General features: G+C 30.4%; 1 long non-coding RNA gene across 1 annotated transcript; it reads left to right on the forward strand.

Annotated features, from left to right (window-relative positions):
* Positions 1–1,339: 1,339 nt before the first annotated feature.
* LOC139492189 (uncharacterized) lies at positions 1,340–4,167 on the forward strand. Its single transcript, XR_011656713.1, has 3 exons — positions 1,340–1,435; positions 1,539–1,899; positions 3,852–4,167. It is a non-coding gene; the product is annotated as an uncharacterized lncRNA (long non-coding RNA).
* Positions 4,168–9,542: the final 5,375 nt, after the last annotated feature.

Consider the following 9,542-nt stretch of genomic DNA (forward strand, 5'->3'; position numbering starts at 1 on the left):
CGTTTCTTCTACAAAAGACTCGTAAGTGACGCTGGACAAAACAAATTAAAAAAAAAGCCAAATAACGTACGAAAGTAAAGAGCATTGAGGACCAACCATTCCTAAACATTTTGCCAAATACAGCTGAGGTAATCTACTCATGAGGTAGAAAAGCCTAAGCATTTCAAAAAATGAAAGTTTGGTACACAGTTAATTTACAAATTGTACGGCGAAATGGAGTATCTTTATTTTTTTTTAACACTTTTGAATGTTTAACAGAACTTAACTAAATGCAACTTTTGACAGATCCTGGTAAACTTGTCGATCCTTTTTATAAACTTAATGTAAAAGGTTACCAATTCGACCCTGTACTTTGATCATTGAATACTTTTTTTTATTGGTATAAATATTGATTTCGTTATCAGCAAATGAAAAGTAAACTAAATATTTTTTGTATGTTATTAATAACATATACAAATTCATTGATCTACGATTTGTCAATACCTGTATCTTGCCATTGCATAAGGTCATGTTGTCCCCTGACAGTTTATGGCGTCTTTACACGAAATCTTTTCAGGGGAGACCGTTGATCAGAGCACATGTGTGTATTAGTCGGAGAAACACGATCACTATTGGTTTTATTATTTACAGGTCATTGATGACGGATCATGCATGCATCTTACGTACACATGTTTACGGTAGCACACATTTGTATTTTAATGCATGTTTAGACATTTGATTGTAGGAATTCAGCAATATTTACGATTTTGGAAGCAATTTAATTTTCTATAACATTGAATTTAATTTCCCAATCACTTAAGGGCAAAAATAATGCTGTTATTATATTATTTTAGCAAAACGTTTATCGATTAATTTCAGAAAATACATGAATTGGAGCAGATTTTAGCAGGGATGAATTTCTATTTAAGAAGTCCGTATATAAGAAGGATTGCATATTTTCAGTGAAATGTACAGGACTGAAATTCAAGGCGAAATGAGATTCCCTCAAAATACACCCTATCCACCAAGCTAATTAAATTGATTTAGTAAGATAAGATGCATATATACATCATGATAGCTGCAAAGTATGAGGCTATTGCTAGTTAATTTTGTATCTCTGAGAGATAGAAATAATAAAGAGATGTCGTGGGATTGGCAATGAGACAACTAGTATCGTCGTATGTTAATAGTGTCAGCAGAGAGATTTAAGTTTATCAACAAGCTTTTAGTGACTAATTGAGATTATCAAAGAAACCATGTCAATTGTTTAAGGGGAAATAGGCAATGAGGAACAACACTTATAAATGTATGTTATTATTTATCGTTGAAGTTTTCAAACCCAGAAATCATCCTTTATAACATAAAATAAACTCTATATCTAAACATTTTACTGCACCAGATGAGCATAAAAATGTCTTTTAGGCCTAACTATTTAAAAACCTAAACAATGTCAAAGGTATGTAATGAATTAGAGATTTGTATAATTTTATATTTAAGATAATTTCACAAATTTTGTAACAACAAAAATCAACTACACACTATTCGTATTTTCATTCCAGTCCCGAAGTATAGGTATTTAGATCGGCTTATACTACCCTTCACGATAACAGTTCACCAGTAGATATATTGACCGAGTGGTACTACTAACACACTGACGGAGTAAAACCAGTTAACGTGCGTACTTACCGTACCCTTTGTACTTGTATAATGCAACTATCAACATAATGATTTCCCTTCTACAGGAAGCTAGCTATGGTTGCTGGTTGGATATTGCCGCTCAAGATTAAAAAAACAGCAGTGTAGATATTGTATGTTAAAAGATAGATCGTTTATCATAGTTACAGTTCGGTTGAAGTTATGTTTTTGTATATACTGTAGTAAAACATAAAACATAAAAATATATTTGGTCAAATGTGAATGGTGTGTAGAGTACGACGACTAGGGTACATGTATTTTCATGTATTTTATTATGACGTGCGATAGACATGTAAGATATTTTTTATGTATGTTTTAAATTGGTATTAATAAAGCATACTGTCTAATATTCTGTAATTTTTATGTAAGTGATGATGTAGGAAACAGTAACTGTGTGAAATAACTTGTATTATACTACTTGTAATGCTTGTAGTCTGGAACATATGATAACTGAAGCAAATAAGTTTTAATTAACATTTAATAAGTATAGTAAGAACAATTACAATGTTATGAGTTTTCTAAAAATATTGAATTACTGTCATTTGCATATATTTGATAAACCTGTTGAAGTTCATGTAATAATTTACCAGTTCATAGTAATAATCCACTGAATAATCCAACTGTAGGTCTTGTATTTTTGTGAAGATCCAATTGTAGAAACTGTAGTAAATCGTAGTAAATTCCACGCACCTGTGCTTGAATTTTATGAATGAAATGTATTGACATGCGCAGTAGAATCCATGTGTCACTTGGGACAATTGTTCAATAAAAACACTATTTTTACGTGTTGGCAACTGTTTTCACATACTTCTTGTAATTCCTTTTAGTATTTATAGTCAACGTCTTCAATGTTTTGTAGATGTTAATGCTCACTATCCTTGATATTTATCATTTTGGTCCGCCGGTGACACACATAACTTTTTGCAATGTTTCCGTATATTGTTTACGTATTGCGACTTCCGGTGGCGCTGTATATATTGTTGTAATTTTAGTTACTATAGAAATTTATCTAGTACCATGAAAACTTTGTTTATTATATAAAGGTTACTAAAATTGTATATTATTGTGATTTTTGTAGTTTATTTAAGAATTTAAATATTTAGTTGGACGGCAAGCACGCGATCCAACAATCCAACGTTTTTCCAACTTTCCAACCATCCAACAATCCAACAATCCATCATTGACGTAATTTCGACGCTTGGTCGTCAGTTCTGCTTAAACTTTTGGTTCTTACAGTTGGTATTTTTATTTGCTCGTTATTTATTTTAGTCAAAATGGTTAATTTTTCTAAGAAACTTCATTTATTTAAAGGTTAAATTGTAAAGGGAAATAGTAAAGTTTAATATCGTTTTCAAAGTTTAAAAGGAATATTTCATTTTAGCGGACTCTTTAAAGCTTTATTTCTAGTTTATCTTTTAAAGTTAGGATTATTGAAATTGTGCATTGAAGTTCATGTTTACTGTTAACGTTTGTCATTTTGTAATAGATATGATTAAATAGGAAAACATTTGACAAGTAAGGGATAATTTCCTAAAGGTCTGGAAATTATAATAAACAATACAGTTTATGTATGGTATAAGCTGTATTTCATTGTTAGTTATTCAGAAAAAGGCTCTGAATATATAACTAATAATAATAAACATGTTTTATGTAACTGGTGAGGTATCAGTTACAACTATATACAAAAATGTCAGAAAGAGGTATTCTGATTAAATTCACTTGAAGTTAGGATTTTCTCTTAGGTAATTTATTTTCTTAGTAAGATAGCAGAACTCAGCCTTTTTATGTATTTTTCTGACACACCAACATATTATCTCTTGAGTGTAGAGATAAGTTAATAAATATCTCTTGAGTTTAGAGATAAGTTAATGAATATCTCTTGAGTGTAGAGATAACTTACTACATGTATCATACTGAATAGGTTCTTGTCATATCGTCTTAGTCTATAGTTTAAGTATATTTACTAGTTAGAATTGTTGTTTATCTTGAATATAAATGAAAATATATGATTCTAGAAATGACTAAAAGATAGAAACTTATTTACGTGACTTTTAGAAAATGCCTATATTATACTGACCAGCTCATATCTTGTCATACTGACTTTGTTATTTACAAACTACTCATAATTTGAGTAAAAACTCTTGGGCCGAAGCATTTCAAGCCCCTGCCCGCTACAGGTGTTTCAAAGGAAACGTTAATACCAGTAGTGAGTCGCGTTGGAAGACCTACCCACCTTCAAGAATGGTATGGCTATCATTGGGGTATAGATGTAGGATCGATATCTAGCTCTATGTCAAAAACTTCCATTATCATCAGCTCTTTGACATTCGTCTGAAGTCTTCGAAAACGGTGGTCATGATAGGTACGGTACGTGCTTGTTATATAATATATATATATATTGGATAAGTTTTTTGATATTGTCAGATCATCGGAAGAAATTCTGACCTTGTTGTTGAGACATTTTGAATATAGCATTTTCAGTGTGTGTGTCTTTAAACGACATCATCATAAAATATATGTTAAGAAATGCTTTAAAGTAATTTGATTTCGATAATTAGTTTAAAGAAAAGACGATGTGCATTAAATGATTGCCAATGAGACAACTATGACTTCATCAGTGATCAAATGACAGAAAAGTTAATAACTATAGGTCATCATACGGCCTGCAATAATGAGTAAAAACCCATATCACATAGCTAGTAAGATATAAAAGACCCCGACATGACAAATATAATACAAATCAAACGAGAAAACTAACGAACTGATTTATGTCCAAAACAATACACGATTGATTAATGTTTTGTTGGTTGCTAAAGGTTCAGTGTCATATAATTCAGGCATGACCAGGATGAGAACAGATCAACAATGAATACACTAAAAAATCGAAAACAGGATAGTTTGTATCACATTAAAATTAGTAATGTTTTTGTTTTAATTTTGCCGAAGCCTGCTCTTATATGTAATTATACCAATCTTATATGTTGATTAAACATTTCCTTCTATATAAATAAAAACCTGACTAAGTTTCTACGAAAATGATAATTAAGTCCTTGTATTTGACAATGGCTCTTGAATCTAATGTTCTAAACCCCATCTGCAAAATACGTATCTTTACTACTATCAGAAACTAGTAAATTTATTTTCAAAGTATTCAAATCAATATAATTTATAATAAATTGGTTTTCTCAAGTTTCTTGATTCCGGTCTTCTTTTGCGAAGTCTTTTAATTATCATAAATTGAAAATTTGAACAAATCTTATGTATAAAAATAGTTATATTTCATTTCAAACCAACAACACAAACAAGTTAAGGGTCAATGAACATTGTTAATCTCAGTTCCTAGTTAAATGATAATGAACTTTTGTTTCGATTTCCCTTTTTATTTGATATTTACATCGAAATGACCAGTATATATGTTTGTGTAACATCAGAATGTATAATAATCGTATTGAAACTTCCTGAAATTATTTTCGATAATCCGCATTTCTATAGACATGTCGGTAATAATAATAAAAAATACTTTTATTATATAATAAACCAGTTTAAATCGGGTTTAACAATTTTTTTAATATTTGATCAATTTAAATTGATCTGAAATTCAGAAAACGTAGACGGTCTACTACATATACATTGTCAGATTTACCTAAATGTTCTCGCATTCTTAACTTCCTTATTACATTTAGAAAGTGTACTGTTAACTTTCTTTGTTTTGATTTTCGTCTCTCCTATATCAGTCCCGAGGGTATCATCAGATGCTGAGTAGTCAGTACTTCGGTACTGACATGATTTAACAAACCTTTTTAAGATTGTCCGTTTATAAATTATGAAATTATTACTAAACTAAGGTTTTAACTTCCTTAGGCAAAGTTGACTTAAGATGAATTTGGCAATTTATTTTAGGTATTTTGACGGTTTCGGTACTTATACATTGTCGGATTTCAAATGTTTGGCTTTGAGCGTTCCTAATGAAGGTAAATCCAGAAAAGCGTTTCGGACGCATAAAATTTTAAAACGTGTTTTTTTTTTTTTTTTTGCATAGACTTGAATATTACTTATGTACAATTATGACTATTTTGAAACAGAACGGTTTGTTGGTTGCCAAGGAAAAATATGGCCAGTTATGAAGGTGTGGGGTTTGTATTACTTGTAGTTTAGAATCAATTGTATAATTTGCAGTTTCCGTAGTTGTCTATAATTGGAGGATAATGATATTCACTATTTGTATTACTTTTATTATATTTCAGTATAACTTTATAACGGAAAAGGCTCTCTTGCATACGGATAAACAATATAATTGTTGCAATACTTATGCCAAAAATGTAAGAATTCCATTGTTAGTATTTTCAAAAGTAAAATTTGACGCTATATTTTCTATAATGCATTCACGCGACAAGAAAATAAACTAAATGTTGCCATAGATCCTTCTTTTGTTTTTACATTTGTTTATCTCAGAATTCAACCAAAAGCAGAAATGGACGAACCATTAGCTTACAAGAGATTTTTTTATGTTTATTAGGCCGAAATATATTTTATGAACGCTTTATGGAATAATCTATTCTATATATAACACAAAGCGTCCACTGTGTGTAATAAAGAATAAATTTGTTTCAATTTTGATCACTTGAAAGTTTGAAATTTTTACAATTTTTTAATGGCCAAAAAGTGAATCGCATATAATCAAGTGATGAAGTATGTAACACGATTTATACTGTGATCGAAATAGTATTACTTCATACTGTTAAAACAATATCTGAATCTAGAATTTAAAGTGTCATTGGCAATTGTTATAAGAATATTCTTTCCGAAAATCACAATTTTGAGGGCTTATGTATCTCATTCTGCGAAAACACTATGAAGGTCAATCTAGATTATTTTCAATTGATATATTAAAAACACTCACTGTTGATGATATGTTTGCTCTAAATGTTACAACGGAAATTGAAGTAGTCCAGAAGGAACGTACTTTACATAAGTCTAATAAAGATAACAGTAGTTGTCTTTTTCTAGATTTGGATATTTCAGTTTCAAACTGGAAACTCTTAGCATAAATATACAAAAACAAATAATTTTGGGTTCCGACTGGCAGTTTCTTTTTAACAAAAGATGAACCATGAATAGGCCCATGTCCTAAACAAAATCTAAACGATCAATAAGCATTTTATGAATATCTCAATTTTGTTTAACTTTTGTTGTCCTTGTCAACAGTTTCTCTACAAGCCAGTATTTCTCCGATTATATTCCAAAAAGTTAGATAAAAAAAAGTCATCATCAACATAATCAAAGAGCAATGACACCCAAATAAAAACTTTTGACAGTGCTGATTGAATAATGAATAATTGTCTTACATTGTATGCATTTTTCCAAAACATTTAATGTGTACAATTTGGTACGCTTAACTTACTTTTTATCTACTTTAAACTCAACATTACGCTTCATATACACACAGTCAGAAGAACGTTGAAGATAATTAGAAATCGAAAATTTCGAAAACGTTGTGCGTAATTATGCTTTTGCAATCTATGTCAGGTGTTATACAAAATTAAGAGTCTTTCAGTATTTCAGTTTATTTACAAAGAAAAAAAAACCTGTTTTATTGTTTCAGGGGTCAAGATATTAAAAAACATAATACTCAGGCAATGAATAAAAATTTAAGGACACCACCTCTAATCAACACAGGCTGCTATTATGATTTATAAGAAATTAAAACAATTTAAGAAATAAGTAAGACACGTAGGTTCCAAACGGCATACATAGGCCTTTAGACACAATAATTAATAGCACAATTCGACATTTCGTTAGTGGAAGCCTTATTAAATATGTATATCAGCGGAAATTAATGACAAATAAAAGTAGAAGTAATAGTTAATTGTCTTCCAGGGTATCTACCTGAAACTACAAAAATGTAGTATATCATTCGTTATTTTTAAATTTGAAATGACATTCTTTTTGTAAATTTTCAGTTTTATTAAATATTTTATTGACTTATAACTAAGGTAGCCATTATCTACGGTAACGTCGTTTGTCTAACTTTTCACAATTCATTACCATTCAAGTAAATGACAGGTGTATCGTTTGGTAATCTGTTTAAAAGTATATGGCAATTCCATCTTGTTTGTTCTAGATATTTGTGCTTTAACCTTTTCATATACTATATATATATAATTTCTCTAATTCTTCGTCAATTTATCCCTTTCTGCACCCATTGTATAAAAAGATTTAATGAACTTGTGGTTCGGTTGATCTCAGTACTTCATTGGTTAAAATCCGATTATGACGTCGAATTTTCTTGCTTTCCTCTGAAATTCCTATTGTTACGGCATAAAAAAAGGCGACCATGCGTAATGACGTCACATAGAAAGAACACATGTTTTTGCAGATCATTCGAAAAGAAGGAATAAGTTTGCCTGCATAATGTTAGAAAATCATTAGAGAAACAGATTCCACCACCAAATCTCGTGTAATACGATATTTATCCACTCTCGACAGTTAAATTTTAAATATTTAAAACGCTCGTGCAAGCCTAGCGTTTTAAATTTGAAAATTTAACTGTCTCGAGTGGATAAATATCGTATTACACTCGATGCAGTGGAAGAATCTATCTATATATATATATATATTTATGATTTTTGTTATCCGGAATGCGTTTTGGACATACTTAAAAATTGCTGCTTCAGTAACACATGTCAGGTACACTGACTCCAAAATCACACATTAAAAGAGGGACGAAATGTACCAAAGGAATAGTCAAACTCATAAATCGAAATAAACTGACATCGCCATGGCTTAAAAAGAAAAAGACAAACAGACAAATAAAAGTACACAAGACACAACATAGACTAAAGACTAAGCAACACGAACTCCACCAAACACTTGGGGTGATATCATGCGCTCCGGAAGAGTAGGCAGATTCTGCTCCACATGAGGCGTCATTCCATAACGGTCAACCAACTCGTGATGACGTCTGTAAAATTTACGAAGGGATGATTTTAATTAAATTTCACAAGTTATAAGAACCGAATTCAAGATACTATGAAACATGTTAAAATATATAAATCGTGTTTCCAGTGAGCAGATACATATTATCGTATATAGTTTAAAATACGACCTTAAAATGTTCCCTTAAATAATTTTGTTATTCAAAATAAAGTTTTCTGAATATCAAAAATTGGAAGAACAGATTGAACCCATATACAGAAATCAATATGCTATGAACGACGATTTGATTTGACGATATAACAGTTAGGCTAAGTCCTCATGATTCTCTATTCAAATTTGAATACAGATCTGGCTTGGTTTTAAAACCTACCGATTCATTCATTGATGTAAGCGGAAATTCCTATCCACACATATATTACATAGTAAAATTATAATCGGTTTAAAGTTTTTAAACAATCAGTATACAAAGATTTATTCCAAAGGGTTAAAGAAATGTTAATACACCTGAAATTTACAGTACCACAGTACATATATTCATTTTGATTATTCGAATCAAGATTGAAAAATGAAGCGAAAGTTTGAATTTCCAGGTCAGTGTGATTAAAAACGTATTATTGGTACAATGGGTTCTGAACAACATAATAAAACGACACATTTGCACGTGTCTGTCTTCACATCGGTAACTGCTGTCGCCTTAAATCAACACTTAAGCTTAGTACCTTTAATGAGTTTATATTTTGTTGAGTTCTTGAAAATGCAGGTATTAGTATTGGTTGTTATACAACTGTACGTAGTTACAAAACAGCTATGTGTATGTGTCATTTTACTGTATTATCTGATAATAATTTAAAAAAGGCAAGACATGCGTTTCGTTTACATTTCGAAAACCACGAAAAACGTTTAACGAGAATAATCAAAAGACATGACACAGA

This window comes from Mytilus edulis, chromosome 10 (assembly GCF_963676685.1).
Source record: "Mytilus edulis chromosome 10, xbMytEdul2.2, whole genome shotgun sequence".
Classification (NCBI taxonomy): domain Eukaryota; kingdom Metazoa; phylum Mollusca; class Bivalvia; order Mytilida; family Mytilidae; genus Mytilus; species Mytilus edulis.